Source organism: Hibiscus syriacus, unplaced genomic scaffold (assembly GCF_006381635.1).
Source record: "Hibiscus syriacus cultivar Baekdansim isolate YM2019G1 unplaced genomic scaffold, ASM638163v2 tig00112400_pilon, whole genome shotgun sequence".
In the NCBI taxonomy this organism is placed as follows: domain Eukaryota; kingdom Viridiplantae; phylum Streptophyta; class Magnoliopsida; order Malvales; family Malvaceae; genus Hibiscus; species Hibiscus syriacus.
Window position 1 is genome coordinate 179,576 of NW_024063322.1, and position 14,931 is coordinate 194,506.

The 14,931-nt window shown below is 35.4% G+C and overlaps 1 protein-coding gene across 1 annotated transcript in view; it reads left to right on the forward strand.

Annotated features, from left to right (window-relative positions):
• Nucleotides 1-9,821, forward strand: part of LOC120179100 (CCR4-NOT transcription complex subunit 11-like) — a 29,799-nt gene extending 19,978 nt beyond the window's left edge. The window contains exon 13 of the transcript XR_005521579.1: nucleotides 9,792-9,821. The gene's annotated coding sequence lies outside the window, so the exon portion shown is untranslated. The remainder of the gene's footprint in view (nucleotides 1-9,791) is intronic.
• Nucleotides 9,822-14,931: the final 5,110 nt, after the last annotated feature.

Below are 14,931 nucleotides of genomic sequence, written 5' to 3' on the forward strand. Positions count from 1 at the left end.
AAAAATGATAGCAGTTGAAGATGCTGAAGTTGTTACTGTTGGGAAATAAAACGAGTAACATGTGATTTCTCTATAACTAGATTAATGAGAATGCGAAATAAAAGCGAAAAAATAATACTCAAAATTGATAACGGAGTTCAGCCAATTTGCTTATATCTCCGGACTGCTGCAAATCTTTTACTAAGAGAGAAAATTTACAAGTGTTTACAAAACACTCACTACTCACAAGAAAGCTCTCTAGTATTGGGAGAAAGAAATGATTTTTGAGATGGTTTTGAAGCTAAATGAGCTAGGGTATTTATAGTTGAAGCTTAAGGACTTAATCTTATAAATACCCTAAAGTCTAGGGATTAATTGTGATTATCCCATTATCATTTTTCAACAAACATCTACAAAACTTTGAAAAATTATTTTTCAAAGAAACGTTTACCAAACTTTGAAAACTATTTAAAAAAAACATTTACCAAACTTTGAAAATCATTTTTTTCAAAGTTGGTTACCAAACCTTGAACTTAACTTTTAACAATACTTTCAACAGTCTCCCACTTGAAGACTGATATTAATATGTCTCACACCTCGATCAATGCAGCAGCATTTCTGGTCCTGTTATTCTAGCAGTGCCAACTGAAGTTGAACACAACTTCAGTTTGTCAATGGTCACCGTCTTTGTCAACATGTCTGCTGGATTTGAGCTCCACTATCTTTTAAAGCTTCAAAATCCCTTCTAAAAAACATTTACCAAACTTTGAAAATCATTTTTTTCAAAGTTGGTTACCAAACTTTGAACTTAACTTTTAACAATACTTTCAACAGTCTCCCACTTGAAGACTGATATTAATATGTCTTCACACCTCGATCAATGCAGCAGCATTTCTGGTCCTGTTATTCTAGCATGCCAACTGAAGTTGAACACAACTTCAGTTTGTCAATGGTCACCGTCTTTGTCAACATGTCTGCTGGATTTTGAGCTCCACTAATCTTTTTAAGCTTCAAAATCCCTTCTTCCAGAAGAGACCGGATAAAATGATATCTCAATTGTATGTGCTTTTTTCCTGGAATGAAAAGACGGATTCTTTGCTAGATGAATAGCACTTTGACTGTCGCAATACAAGACATTGTTTTCTTGTTTCTTGCCTAATTCTTCCAAGAAACTTTAGAGCCAAACCATCTCTTTGCTGGTTTCCGTAACAACGACATATTCTGCTTCAGTTGTGGAGAGAGCAACTACCTTCTGTAGTTGAGAAACCCAACTCACTGCAGTACCTCCTAGAGTATAGACATACCCTGTAGTGTTCCTTCTGATGTCAACATTTTCAGCTAAGTCAGCATCTACATAGCTTGTCAGTATCGTATCTCCACCTTTGAAACAAAGTGCTTTGTCTGTAGTACCCCGCAGATATTTGAGGATCCATTTGACAACTTTCCAGTGTACTTTGCCCGGATTATTCATGTACCTGCTAACAGCTCCCACTGCTTGAGCAATATCTGGTCTGGTACAAACCATGGTCTTGAATACATTTTAATATTTCGATATAACAAATTAAGATAAACGAATTTTAAGATTTTCCAAATGATTTTCTAAGTATATTCGATATAATTATTCGAATATCAAAACATTACTCTAAATCTTTCAAAAGTCATTTTTAATCCTTACTCAAGTGTAAAATTAAGTTTTAATCTTAAAACAATTTCAAAATAATTTTACAAAGTATTTCGAATCATTTCAAAGCCAAAAATTACAGCTTGCTCAGAGGGAACCGATTCCCCCCTGAACGGTTTGGCTCCGAGATTTTCAGTATGCTCGGAGAGAACCGATTCCCCCCAGGGGTATTCGATTCCCCCTTGTTGAATGGTCGAATTATATAAATTTTACACTTAAGGAACCGATTCCCCTCAAGGGGTACCGATTCCCCCCACGCTCCAAACTGTTTTATTAATTGATTTCACACTAAAACGACTATATTATCTTCACTAATCATCCCCAACGTTCAGAAGTGATTCAAGGTGTATTTAAACAAGCTTAGAAGCCTTTGATCAATAACAAGAAACATCAAGCAACTAGAATCAAGAGAGAATCAAAGAGAAAGCATCAAACCTCAAGTTTGAGCATTTCAAGCCTATTTTTCATTCAATATTCATTTTGCTTTCAAGAACACTTATTGTGCTCAATTGTATTCATTTTTTAGTGTTCTTTTCTTTGTTCTAGAATTGTGCAAACAATTTACCTTGTGAGGATTTCCTTGTAAGTTTGCAAATTTGTATTGTTCTCTTTGGGAGAGAGTTTTCTCAAGAATTTGGGGTATAATTCTTGAGGGTTTGTAAGGTTACTCTTTGTCTTCAAAAGAAAGACAAATTAGTGAATTTATGGAAAATCCTTAGTGTGGATAGCTAAGGTAGTGGACGTAGACTTTGGTTGAGAAAGTCAAACCACTCTAAATCGCTATGCAATTACTTTCAATTTTTTGCAAAAGCTTCCACCAAAATTTTAATTGCCAATTCACCCCCTCTTGGCCGATTCCGTCAATCGATTAACTCAACAATTGGTATCAGAGCCTAACTCATTTGAAGGTTTAATCGCCTCTTGAGTCGATTTGGGAAGAGTTATATCGATAATTAAAGTCATCAATGGCCTCCGCTTCAAACTTCAACTCCGGTCTCGATTCGATGCCCGTCAACAAGTCTTCTTTCTTCAATGGGGCTAACTATGCCTATTGAAAGAATAGAATGATGTACTTCATTCAAGCAAGTGACATAGGAGCATGGAATGTCGTAGTAGAAGGATACATCAAGCCTCTCACTCATCCAAGATTGTGGAGTGAAGGAGAGACAAAAATGTTCCAGCTCAACTCCAAAGCCATCCATATCATATTTTGTGCTCTTGGACCAGAAGAATACGGAAGAGTTTCTTCTTGTACAACCGCCAAAGATATATGGGACAAACTTCAAGTCACTCATGAAGGTACCGATGAGGTAAAAAAATCTAAAATTAGTATTCTAACGCATAGCTATGAAAATTTCAGGATGAAACCAAATGAAGATATCAAAGCTATGATTGATAGATTTTCAACGATTGTCAATGATCTCAAATCATATGGAGAGATCATTTCAAATGAAAAGCTTGTGAGGAAGTTAGTTTACCTTAATAAAATTGAAGAGACACCAAAGGAGAATGAGAAAAAGAAAAATATTGGAGTTGCTCTCAAATCCACAAAAGATGAGAGTGATTCGGATGAATATGACGATGATGAGGAAATGACATTATTTGCCAAACGGTTCAGAAAAATTATGAGACCTTACTGAGGGAGAAAATTCAAACGAAATGAAGGCCTAAAAAATGAACCAAAAGAGAAGGACCCGATCATTTGCTATGAATGCAAAAAACCGGGGCATGTCAAATATGATTGCCCATAATTGAAGAGAAAGGGTCAATCGAAGAATAAGCACAAGGCTCATGTGGCTATATGGAGCGATGAAGAAGGTTCTGATGAAGAGGAACAAGAAGTAGCAAACTTGTGCTTGATGACATTCGGGGAAGATTCTAAGGTAACCTCTAACTCATCTAATTTTGATGATTTATCCTATGATGAGCTATTAGAAGAATATAATGGGTTGGCTTCGGATTATGAGAAATTGTTTTTAAAATATAAAAATGATGTTTCAAAATTGAAAAATGAAAATAAACTCATATCCAAACCAACAACGATCTTGAAAGTAAAATCAAGATTGCAAATCAAACTAGAAGAGTTTGAAAAGAAAAATTTAGATTTGTAAAATTTACTTTCAAAGGTCAATGATGATCATCAAAAGAAAATTGATTATCTTAAAGCTTCTTTTGATAAAGTTGGAACAAAACGTTTTGAAATTGGAGAAAATTCGAAATCCAACTTTGTTAGAAAAAGTTTTAAAAACTACAATCATAGAGGTCCCCAAAGAGCCTCTAATGGAAAAATCGTTAGAAGTATGTGGGTTCCTAAAGAGCTCATTACTACTAAAGATAAGGATATCCTACACAAATGGATACCTAAGGGGACTAGAATTTTGGAAACTAATGAATATGGACCCAAAAGAATTTGGGTACCAAAAATTAGAAATTAATCTATGTTTGTAGGAAAATGAGCATTGCTACAAGGCATAGGAAACAAATTCAAACTCATGGTACCTTGATAGTGGATGCTCAAGACACATGACCGGAGACAAAAGCCGGTTCATTAAGCTTAACGCCAAAAATAGAGGAGAAGTGACTTTTGGCGATGATTCAAAAGGTCACATTGAAGGTATTGGTACTGTTGGTAATACCTCTTCCATACAAATTAAAAATGTTTTTTATGTGAATGGATTAAAGCATATCTATTAAGTATTAGTCAATTTTGTGATAAGGATTCAATGTCATGTTTGATATTAATGGTTGTAAAGTCATTGACATTGCATCTAATCAGATTATGCTTGTTGGTCATAGAATAGGAAACATACATGGTGCATTTAGATTCTATTGATATGACTAATTTGTGCCTAGTTGCTAAGGATGAACATGATAGTTGGTTATGGCATAGGAGACTAGGACATGCTAGTATGAGTTTTGCAACGGCTAATTCAAGGTGATTTAGTTCGAGGGTTGCCTAGCTTAAATTTGATAATGATAAATCTGTGATGCATGTGCTAAAGGAAAACAAAAGCGAGTTTCTTTTAAATCCATTAATGACGTATCAACTAGTAGAGTATTACAATTGATCCATATAGATCTTTTTGGGCCAACTAGGACTACTAGCTTGGTGGAAAACAATATGAATTTGTCTTGGTATATGACTATTCTATATACTTGGGTTCTATTTTTAAGTACTAAAGATGAAGCATTAGAACAATTCATCACATTTTCAAAAAAATCCAAAATGAAAAAGGTACTCTATAACTAGTGTTAGGAGTGATCATGGCACTGAATTTGAAAATCTTGGATTTATTGAGTTTTGTAATTCTAATGGTATTAGCCATAATTTTTCAGCACCTAGAACCCCTCAACAAAATGGAGTTGTTGAGAGGAAAAATCGAACTTTAGAAGAAATGGATAGAACCATGCTTTGTGAAAATAATTTGCCAAAATATTTTTGGGCGGAAGCCACAAATACCGCTTGTTATGTTGTAAATCGAGTAATGATTAGGCCAATTTTAAAGAAAACTCCATATGAAATTTTCAAAAATAAAAAGCCCAACATTAGCTATTTTCATCCTTTTGGATGTAAATGTTTTGTTTTAAACAACAGTAAAGAAAACCTTGGCAAATTTGATGTTAAAAGTGATTAAGGAATTTTTCTGGGTTATTCCTTAAATTCTAAAGCTTATCGAGTATTTAATAAAAGAACTTTAGTTGTAGAAGAGTCTATATATGTTGTTTTCGATGATAATCCCCTTCCGAGGAAGGATTTTTGTGTGAATGATGATGTAGGTGTTATAAATACAAATGCCGTTAGACATGACGTTGGAGAACCATCGTCAAAGGAAGAAACGAAAAATGAGGAAACTCATGATCCTATTGAGAATCCAACCATTGAAGAAAGGGAAGTATCTTATCCAAGAGAGTACAACTATGTCAAGGATGGTGAAATTATAGGTGATCCATCAAAAGGGGTAACAACTCGATCTTCTCTTAGAAATATTTGTAATTATGTTGCATTTATTTCATGCATAGAGCCTAAGAATATTAAAGAAGCATTAAATGATGAACATTGGATTATGGCTATGCAAGAAGAATTAAATCAATTTGAGAGAAGTAAAGTATGGACATTAGTTGAAATGCCTAGTAATAAATCTACTGTAGGTACTAGATGGGTATTTAGGAATAAGCTTGATGAGAGTGGTAATATAGTGAGAAACAAGGCTAGACTTGTTGCTCAAGGGTATACTCAAGAAGAGGGCATAAACTATGATGAAACATACGCTCCCGTAGCTAGGATGGAAGCAATTAGAATGTTATTAGCATTTGCATGTTTTCATGAATTTAAATTATATCAAATGGATGTTAAAAGTGCATTTTTAAATGGTTTTATAAAGGAAGAAGTGTATGTGGAACAACCTCCAGGTTTTGAAGATTCAAAATTTCCGGATCATGTTCTTAAATTGACAAAAGCTCTTTATGGTTTAAAACAAGCTCCTAGAGCTTGGTATGAAAGATTGTCAAATTTTTTAATTGAAAAAGGTTTTTCAAAAGGGAGGGTTGACACTATATTGTTTTTAAAGCATAAAGGTAAAGATTTATTAGTATTTCAAATTTATGTTGATGATATAATATTTGGTTCTACTAATGATGTTCTTTGCCAAGAATTTTCTAAGCTAATGCAAAGTGAGTTTGAGATGAGCATGATGGGGGAGCTCTCATTTTTCTTGGGACTCCAAATCAAGCAAAGAAAAGATGGCATCTTCATCAATCAAGCTAAGTACGTCAAAGATATGCTCAAGAAGTTTGGACTGGAAAATGGGAAACCTCATGACACTCCAATGAGCTCTTCAACAAAGCTTGACTTGGATGAAGGAGGTAAATGTGTGGATGTTAAATTATATAGGTCAATGATTGGTTCTTTGCTCTATCTAACTGCAAGTAGACCAGACATTATGTTTAGTGTTTGCTTATGTGCTAGATTTCAATCATGTCCTAAGGAATCACATTTACTAGCTGTTAAGAGAATCTTTAGATACCTTAAGGACACTCCTAGTTTAGGACTTTGGTATCCTAGAGACTCTAGCTTTAGCCTGCATGCTTTTTCTGATACGGATTATGGAGGATGCAAATTAGATAGGAAAAGCACCTCCGGTACTTGTCAATTCGTTGGAAATATGCTGATTTCTTGGTTTTCAAAGAAACAAAATTGTGTTGCATTATCTACCACTGAAGCCGAATACATTTCAGCTAGTAGTTGTTGTGCATAGGTTTTATGGATGAAACAAAAACCTTTTGATTATGGAATTGAAGTAGGTACTATTCCTATCAAGTGTGACAATACAAGTGATATTTGTCTCACTAAAAATCACATCCAACACTCTAGAACTAAACACATTGAATTAAGACATCACTTCATTAGAGACCATGTCACTAAGGAAGATGTAGTTCTAGAATTTGTTGATACTTTGCACCAATTAGCGGATATCTTTACAAAACCTTTAGACAAGGAAAGATTTTGGACACTTAGAAGAGAATTATGTTTGACCAACCTATCTTCACTTAGTGTTTAAAATATTTTTAGCACTTTTAAGACTAAATGAAAAATGCTTAGAATAGTATTTTTTGATTGCATTTATTAATATTAGTTAGGGGGAGTTTATGATTCTTGATGAAAATTAACTTTATGTTCAAATATAGTTTAAAGATTAATTTGATTGTTTGAACATTATTGATTTTCAATATATGAGTTGCCAATACCACTAGAGAAAATTAATTTAGCATTTTGGGTGTTTAAAATTGGATTTTTAGCATTTTGGTGCAGAGGGAATCGATCCCCCCATGAGGGAACCGATTCCCCCCACAGGGGAATCGATACCCCCTTGGGGTACTGGTTATAACACGGGTAAAACCCCAAAAATCCTAAAACATTCTTCTTTCTCTCATTGCCGCCATTCTTCCCCTCTACTCTCTCAAATCTCCATTTTTGCCTCAAATCATCGATTTTAATCGGAATTCACTTCAAATATCATCTTCTAAACTTGCTATCATCATTAAAATCGTGCAAACAACATAAAAACCCACTCAATCTCATCCTTCAAGGTAAAATTTTCTAAACTCTCTATTTCATTAATTTTGAACATAGAACTAGTTTTAATTAGTTCTAGATAGAAATAGTGATCGGGCATTGATTGATTAGTGATTAGAAACTAGATATTACAACTAATTTCATCAAAAACATAAGATTTTTCTAAAAATTATTGAAATTTTCGAAATAAATAAAAAAAATGTTTTTCAAATTATTGTGTTTTGATTGAATTATGTTGTTATTATGAAAACTATACATATATTGTTTCTCAAAACCGTATTTTTCAAAAGTTTTCAAAAACTTTGCCCATTAGGATTGATTTAGAGAACCTTGAAATATTGAGGACTCAATTGAGTTTTGGGATTGATTGAATTGCATACATGTGTTTTCTAAATTGCAGGTTATCCATTTTATTCCGATTTCCTAAACCATGTCCAATCCTAAATGTGCTAGGTCTTCATCTAGTATCTCACACCGTCAACCAAATCCTCCTCTTATTCCTAAAAATCCAATTCCTAATCCTGATCCCAATATAACTATCCAAAATTCATGCTTCAATCATCCTGGTTCTAGAAATCATCGTTTTTGGTATTATCAATATTTCGACTCTTACAAAATTAGAGAAGAACGTATCCCTTCTCGTCAAGCTATGTTAGATATTAATTTTAAATATCTTCCTCTTTTACAAGAGTGGAAATTTGATAAACTTTTTGATATTGAACCCGTTGTCTACCATCAACTTGTTCGTATCTTTTATTCTAATGTCGTTTGTATCAAAAACCGAGCTCAAACCGAAACCGTAGAAGTTCGTTCCTACCTCCTAGGACAATTCTTACATATTAACTCAGCTTACATAGCCAAGGCATTAGGATTAGATAACGATGGTATTTCAAATGAAAAACAAATCTTAGGATCTCGTTATAAAAGAAGGGATAGTGCAAATGTCTTAGACCTTCATGAACGTTTTCTTCATCTAATGATTTCTTGGTGGTTTCGACCATCCGGAGGTCGTTATTCTACTCTTAGAGCCTTGGATCTTTGGTGGTTACATTGTTTTGAAAATAGTATTAAAATAAACCTACCTCAGATCATTTTTGCTGAAATAGTTGAAACCGTAAATCTTGTTCCTAACAAGAAACTTTGTTCATCTCTAGTTTACGGTTGTATTTTAAGTAATCTATTTTCTAAATTCGGGCTTAGAGTTGGTCTAGATACCTCCTTTCCTCTAAAGAAACAAATTAATCTTCTTTCCTTAACGAGATCGTGATGGATAAAGGATAAGGAAACCGGTGAATGGGTTCGATCTTCTGAAAATACTCCGGGAGCTAGTTCTTCACGAGCACAACCAGAAGCTGACGAAGATCCCGAGCTTGAACAGTTAATGCGAGACATCGATGAAGCCGAAGATGAGTCTGAGCAGCCCGAGGAGCAAGCACAACAAACACATACAATGCCTCCATATTTTCAATCCTTTATGGAGATATTCGATTTCCGATATGCTACCATGGACTCGCGCTTTACTTCTATAGAGTCTCATTTATCCACAATGGGAGCTCAACAATTAGAAATTGTTTGGGAGATGCGTGCAAACAATGAAGCAACCAACACTCGTATTAATGAACTCACTCACGAAATGGCCGCTATGCGAGCTCGTTTTCCTCCTCCCGATCCGGATGTTTGATTATATGTTTAGCTTTAAAACTTTGAACTAAAAGATTATTGTTTCAACATTTTGAATATTTTGGATTGTTTGAGTTTGTGGATTATTAGACTTTGGATTTGTTTTGGATGTTTGAATTTATATATTTGGTTTAGTTAAATTTATTGCATCATTTACATCATTTTAGCAATATGACCAATTTTGCCATATCACATTACTTATGAATATTGATTATGAAACTAATGGCTAACGTTTCTCTTGATTGTGATCTTAGCAGCTTAAACTTTATTCAATTGGCTAAATGATTTTAAAACCTTGTTTAAAATCTTTTACGAGTCTTTTTGATTTAACAAACAGGGGAAGAAGTGAAATGTTTTAAAAAGGGGAGAAATGTTAAAGTAAGGGGGAGTAATTTCAAAAACTTGATTTTAAATCTTAAAATTACTAAAATGTTTTGTTATATCAAAAAGGGGGAGATTATTGAATACATTTTGATATTTTGATATAACAAATTAAGATAAACGAATTTTAAGATTTTCCAAATGATTTTCTAAGTATATTCGATATAATTATTCGAATATCAAAACATTATTCTAAATCTTTCAAAAGTCATTTTTAATCCTTACTCAAGTGTAAAATTAAGTTTTAATCTGAAAACAATTTCAAAATAATTTTACAAAGTATTTCAATCCATTTCAAAGTCAAAAATTACAGCTTGCTCAGAGGGAACCGATTCCCCCAAGGGGGTACCGATTCCCCCCTGAATGGTTTGGCTCCGAGATTTCCAGTATACTCGGATGGAACCGATTCCCCCCCAGGGGTATCGATTCCCCCCTGTTCAACGGTCGAAATATTTGAATTTTACACTTAGGGAACCGATTCCCCCTACGCTCCAAACTGTTTTATTAATTGAATTCACACTAAAACGGCTATATTATCTTCACTAATCATCCCCAACGTTCAGAAGTGATTCAAGGTGTATTTAAACAAGCTTAGAAGCCTTTGATCAATAACAAGAAACATCAAGCAACTAGAATCAAGAGAGAATCAGAGAGAAAGCATCAAACCCCAAGTTTGAGCATTTCAAGCCTATTTTTCATTCAATATTCATTTTGCTTTCAAGAACACTTATTGTGCTCAATTGTATTCATTTTTTAGTGTTCTTTTCTTTGTTCTAGAATTGTGCAAACAATCTACCTTGTGAGGATTTCCTTGTAAGTTTGCAAATTTGTATTGTTCTCTTTGGGAGAGAGTTTTCTCAAGAATTTGGGGTATAATTCTTGAGGGTTTGTAAGGTTACTCTTTGTCCTCAAAAGAAAGACAAATTAGTGAATTTGTGAAAAATTCTTAGTGTGGATAGATAATGTAGTGGACGTAGACTTTGGTTGAGAAAGTCGAACCACTCTAAATCGCTTTGCAATTACTTTCAATTTTCTACAAAAGCTTCCACCAAAATTTTAATTGCCAATTCACCCCCTCTTGGCCGATTCCGTCAATCGATTAACTCAGCACATGGCATACATCAGACTTCCAATTGCTGAGGCATAGGGCACCTTCACCATGTATGCACGTTCTTCCTCCATCTTTGGTGATTGTTCTTTGGAGAGTCTAAAATGAACACCTAAAGGTGTACTTAATGGTTTAGCATCTTGCATGTTGAACCTGGAGAGTACTTGGTTGATGTACTCAGCCTGTGATAACATCAAAGTCCCCGAATTTGTGTCTCTCTTGATCCTCATCCCAAGAATCTGCTTTGCAGCACCCAGATCTTTCATAGCAAACTGCTTCGACAATTTTTGCTTCAAGTTTATAATCTCTTGCATGTCTGAGCCTGCAACGAGCATGTCATCAACATACAACAATAAAATAATGAAGTTGTTGTCGAACCTCTTGATGTAGCAACAATGATCTGCTTGGCATCTGGTAAAACCACTGCTACTCATGAAGTTATCGAACTTCTTGTACCACTGTCTAGGAGCTTGTTTTAAACCATACAAGCTTTTCTTCAACCTGCATACCAGGTTTTTCTTGCCTGCCTCTATGAAGCCTTCTGGCTGCCTCATATAGATTTCTTCCTCCAAATCACCATGAAGGAAAGCTGTCTTTACATCTAACTGCTCAAGATGTAAATTCTCTGCAGTTACAATTTTCAACACCAGTCTGATTGTAGACAATTTTATGACTGGAGAGAAAATTTCATTGTAGTCAATACCTTCTTTTTGCTGAAAGCCTTTGACAACCAATCTTGCTTTGTAGCGTTTGCTCCCATCGTGCTCTTCTTTGATCCTGTAAATCCACTTGTCATGGAGCGCTTTCTTGCTTGGTGGTAATTCAACTAATTCCCACGTCTGATTTGACACAAGCAAGTCCATCTCATCTTTCATGGAAGACTCCCACTTGACTGAATCCTCCACCTGCATTGCTTCATCATAGCACTCTGGTTCACCATTGTCAGTCAGCAACAAGTAGTGTAAAGAAGGCGAATAACGCTGGGTTGGTTTAGGAATTCTGAAGGAGCGTCTTAGTTCTGGTGTGCCTAGTTCTTCTTGAACTGCTTCAGGACTGATCTGAACATCATTTCCAGAAATATCCTCGAACTCAGCATATTCCTTTGTTTCAGCTTCGATATTTAAGCTACTTGATTTTATGGTTGACATGTCTTTGTACATCACATTCTCATTGAAAATGACATCTCTGTTTCTGATGATCTTCCGATTTTCGTAGTCCTAAAATCGGTAACCGAACTCATCACCACCATAACCAACAAAGGCACATTTGTTGGACTTAGCATCAAGTTTACTTCTTTCAGAAGAGCCTATGTGTACATAAGAAATACAACCAAACACTCTTAAGTGTGAAAAGTTTATTTCTTTCTTACTCCAAACTTCCTCCGGTATTTCACCATCCAAGAGAATTGAGGGCCCACAGTTGATTAGGTAAGCTGTAGTGTTGATAGCTTCAGCCCATAGAAATTTGGGCAATCTGGCATATATCCTTATGCTTCTGGCATGTTCAATCAGAGTTCTGTTCATGCGCTCTTCTACGCCATTCTGTTGCGGTGTCATGGGAACTGTTGTCTCCATCTTGATTCCATTGTTTGCGCAGAAATCTCTGAATCTTCTATTTTTGTACTCTCTTCCATTGTCAGACCTCAACCGCTTGACTTTCAAACCAGTCTCATTTTCCATCATGGCCTTTCATTTTCTGAAGGTATCAAAGACTTCTGATTTCTTCTTCAAAAAATAAACCCACACTTTCCTTGTAGAATCATCGATGAAGGTGATATAATATAATGAGCCTGCAAGAGATGGAACTGGAGATGGTCCCCATACGTCAGTATAAACCAACTCTAACTTTTCTGCCTTGAGTGTCTTGTCAATCTTTGTAAAACTGACTTTCTTTTGTTTACCAAAGATGTAATCCTCGCATAGTCTGACATCTATACTCTTTAGATCCGACAGCTTTCCTTGTGACAAAAGTGTCTTCATCCCTTTCTCGCTCATATGACCAAGCCTTTGGTGCCATAAGTTTGATTTTCCATCAGCATCTGCTACTGCAATGATATTCTCTAAATTTGAGGTTACATAGAGAGTACCAGTCTTCTTACCACGAGCAATGACGAGTGCTTCTTTGGTAATCTTCCATTCACAGCCTGAAAATGTTGTGCTATATCCTTCTCCATCAAGCTGTCCTAAAGAAATCAAATTTCTTTTGAGGCCAGAAATATGTCTTACTCCTTTCAGCGTCTAGGTGGTTTGGTTTGGCAACTTTAATCGGATGTCTCCTTTTCCGACGATCTTCAAGGTTTCATCATCAGCTAGATGAACCTTCTCAAAATCACCACTGACATAGTTCTCCATGATTTCTCGGCATGGGGTGGAGTGGAAAGATGCTCCTGAATCCAAGATCCATGATTCAATCGGACTGTTGACGCTTATAATCATGGCATCACCTGTATCCTCTGTCATATTGGCAGATTCCTGTGCGTCGATATTTTTCTTCGGTGCTCGGTAATCTTTTTTAAAGTGACCCTTCTTGCCGCAGTTATAACAGGTAAAATCTTTCTTTCTTGGTCTTGATTTTCCCCTTCTGGATTTGGATATTACACGATTTGAATTTATTTCTGAAGTTCTCCCTCTAGACTCCGTGTGCTAGGCTGAGGAGGTTGATGCTTCACCCGATTCTCTCCGTCGAATTTCTTCGCTTAGTACCAGATCTCGAACATCGTTGAATTTCAATTTACTATTTCCTGACGAGCTGCTAACTGCTGTAACAGTAGCATTCCAACTATCTGGTAGAGATGATAAGAGAATTAAAGCTCGAACTTCATCATCGAATTCAATTTCCACGGAACACAACTGGGTTGTGATTGTGTTGAGTTCATTTAGGTGTTGAGCCACTGATGCCCCTTCCGCCATTTGCAAATTGAACAATCGCCTCATCAAATGAACTTTGTTTGAGGCCGATGGCTTCTCATACATACTGGAGAGAGCCGCCATAAGACCCGTCGTGGTCTTTTCCTTTGCTATGTTGAAAGCAACATTGCGGGATAACGTCAGTCGGATAACTCCGAGGGCTTGTCTGTTGAGAATAGCTCAGTCTTCATTCTTCATGCCCTCTGGTTGCTTTTCTGAGAGAGGTTGATATAGATTTTTTTGGTACATAAAATCTTCAATCTGTATCTTCCAAAAGCTAAAGTTCGTACCATCGAACTTTTCAATTTTCACTTTCCCTTCGTCTGCAGCCATCGCTCCCACTCGAATCTGGCTTCTTTGGATCGTTCTGACAATTTTCGTGAACCACCGTGTATTAGAACACCTCCGTCGACAAATTCGTATCGCCGACAAAATTTTACTATTCACTATTCACGTGAATAGTAATAAATAGTAATATCACAAAAATTGACAAAATTCACAACCAAAAGCTCTGATACCAATTGTTGGGAAATAAAACGAGTAACAAGTGATTTCCCTATAACCAGATTAGTGAGAATGTGAAATAAAAGCGGAAAAATAATACCCAAAAATTGATAACGGAGTTCAGTCAATTTGCTTATATCTCCGGATTGCTACAGATCTTTTACTAAGAGATAAAATTTATAAGTGTTTACAAAACACTCAATACTCACAAGAAAGCTATTTAGTATTGGGAGAAAGAAATGATTTTTGGGATGATTTTGAAGCTAAATGAGCTAGGGTATTTATAGTTGAAGCTTAATGACTTAATCTTGTAAATACCCTAAAGTCTAGGGATTAATTGTGATTATCCCATTATCATTTTTCAACAAACATCTACCAAATTTTCAAAAACTATTTTTTAATGAAACATTTACTAAATTTTGAAAACCATTTTCAAAAAAACATTTACCAAACTTTGAAAATCATTTTTTCAAATCTGATTGCCAAACTTTGAACTTAACTTTTAACAATACTTTCAACAGTTGCACATTGTTGTACGCTGATTGAAGAGCAACACCTTAGACAATCAATTGCCGTCCTAGGAGCAAACGACCTTCATGGAAGAGCGGATTTCTTCGAT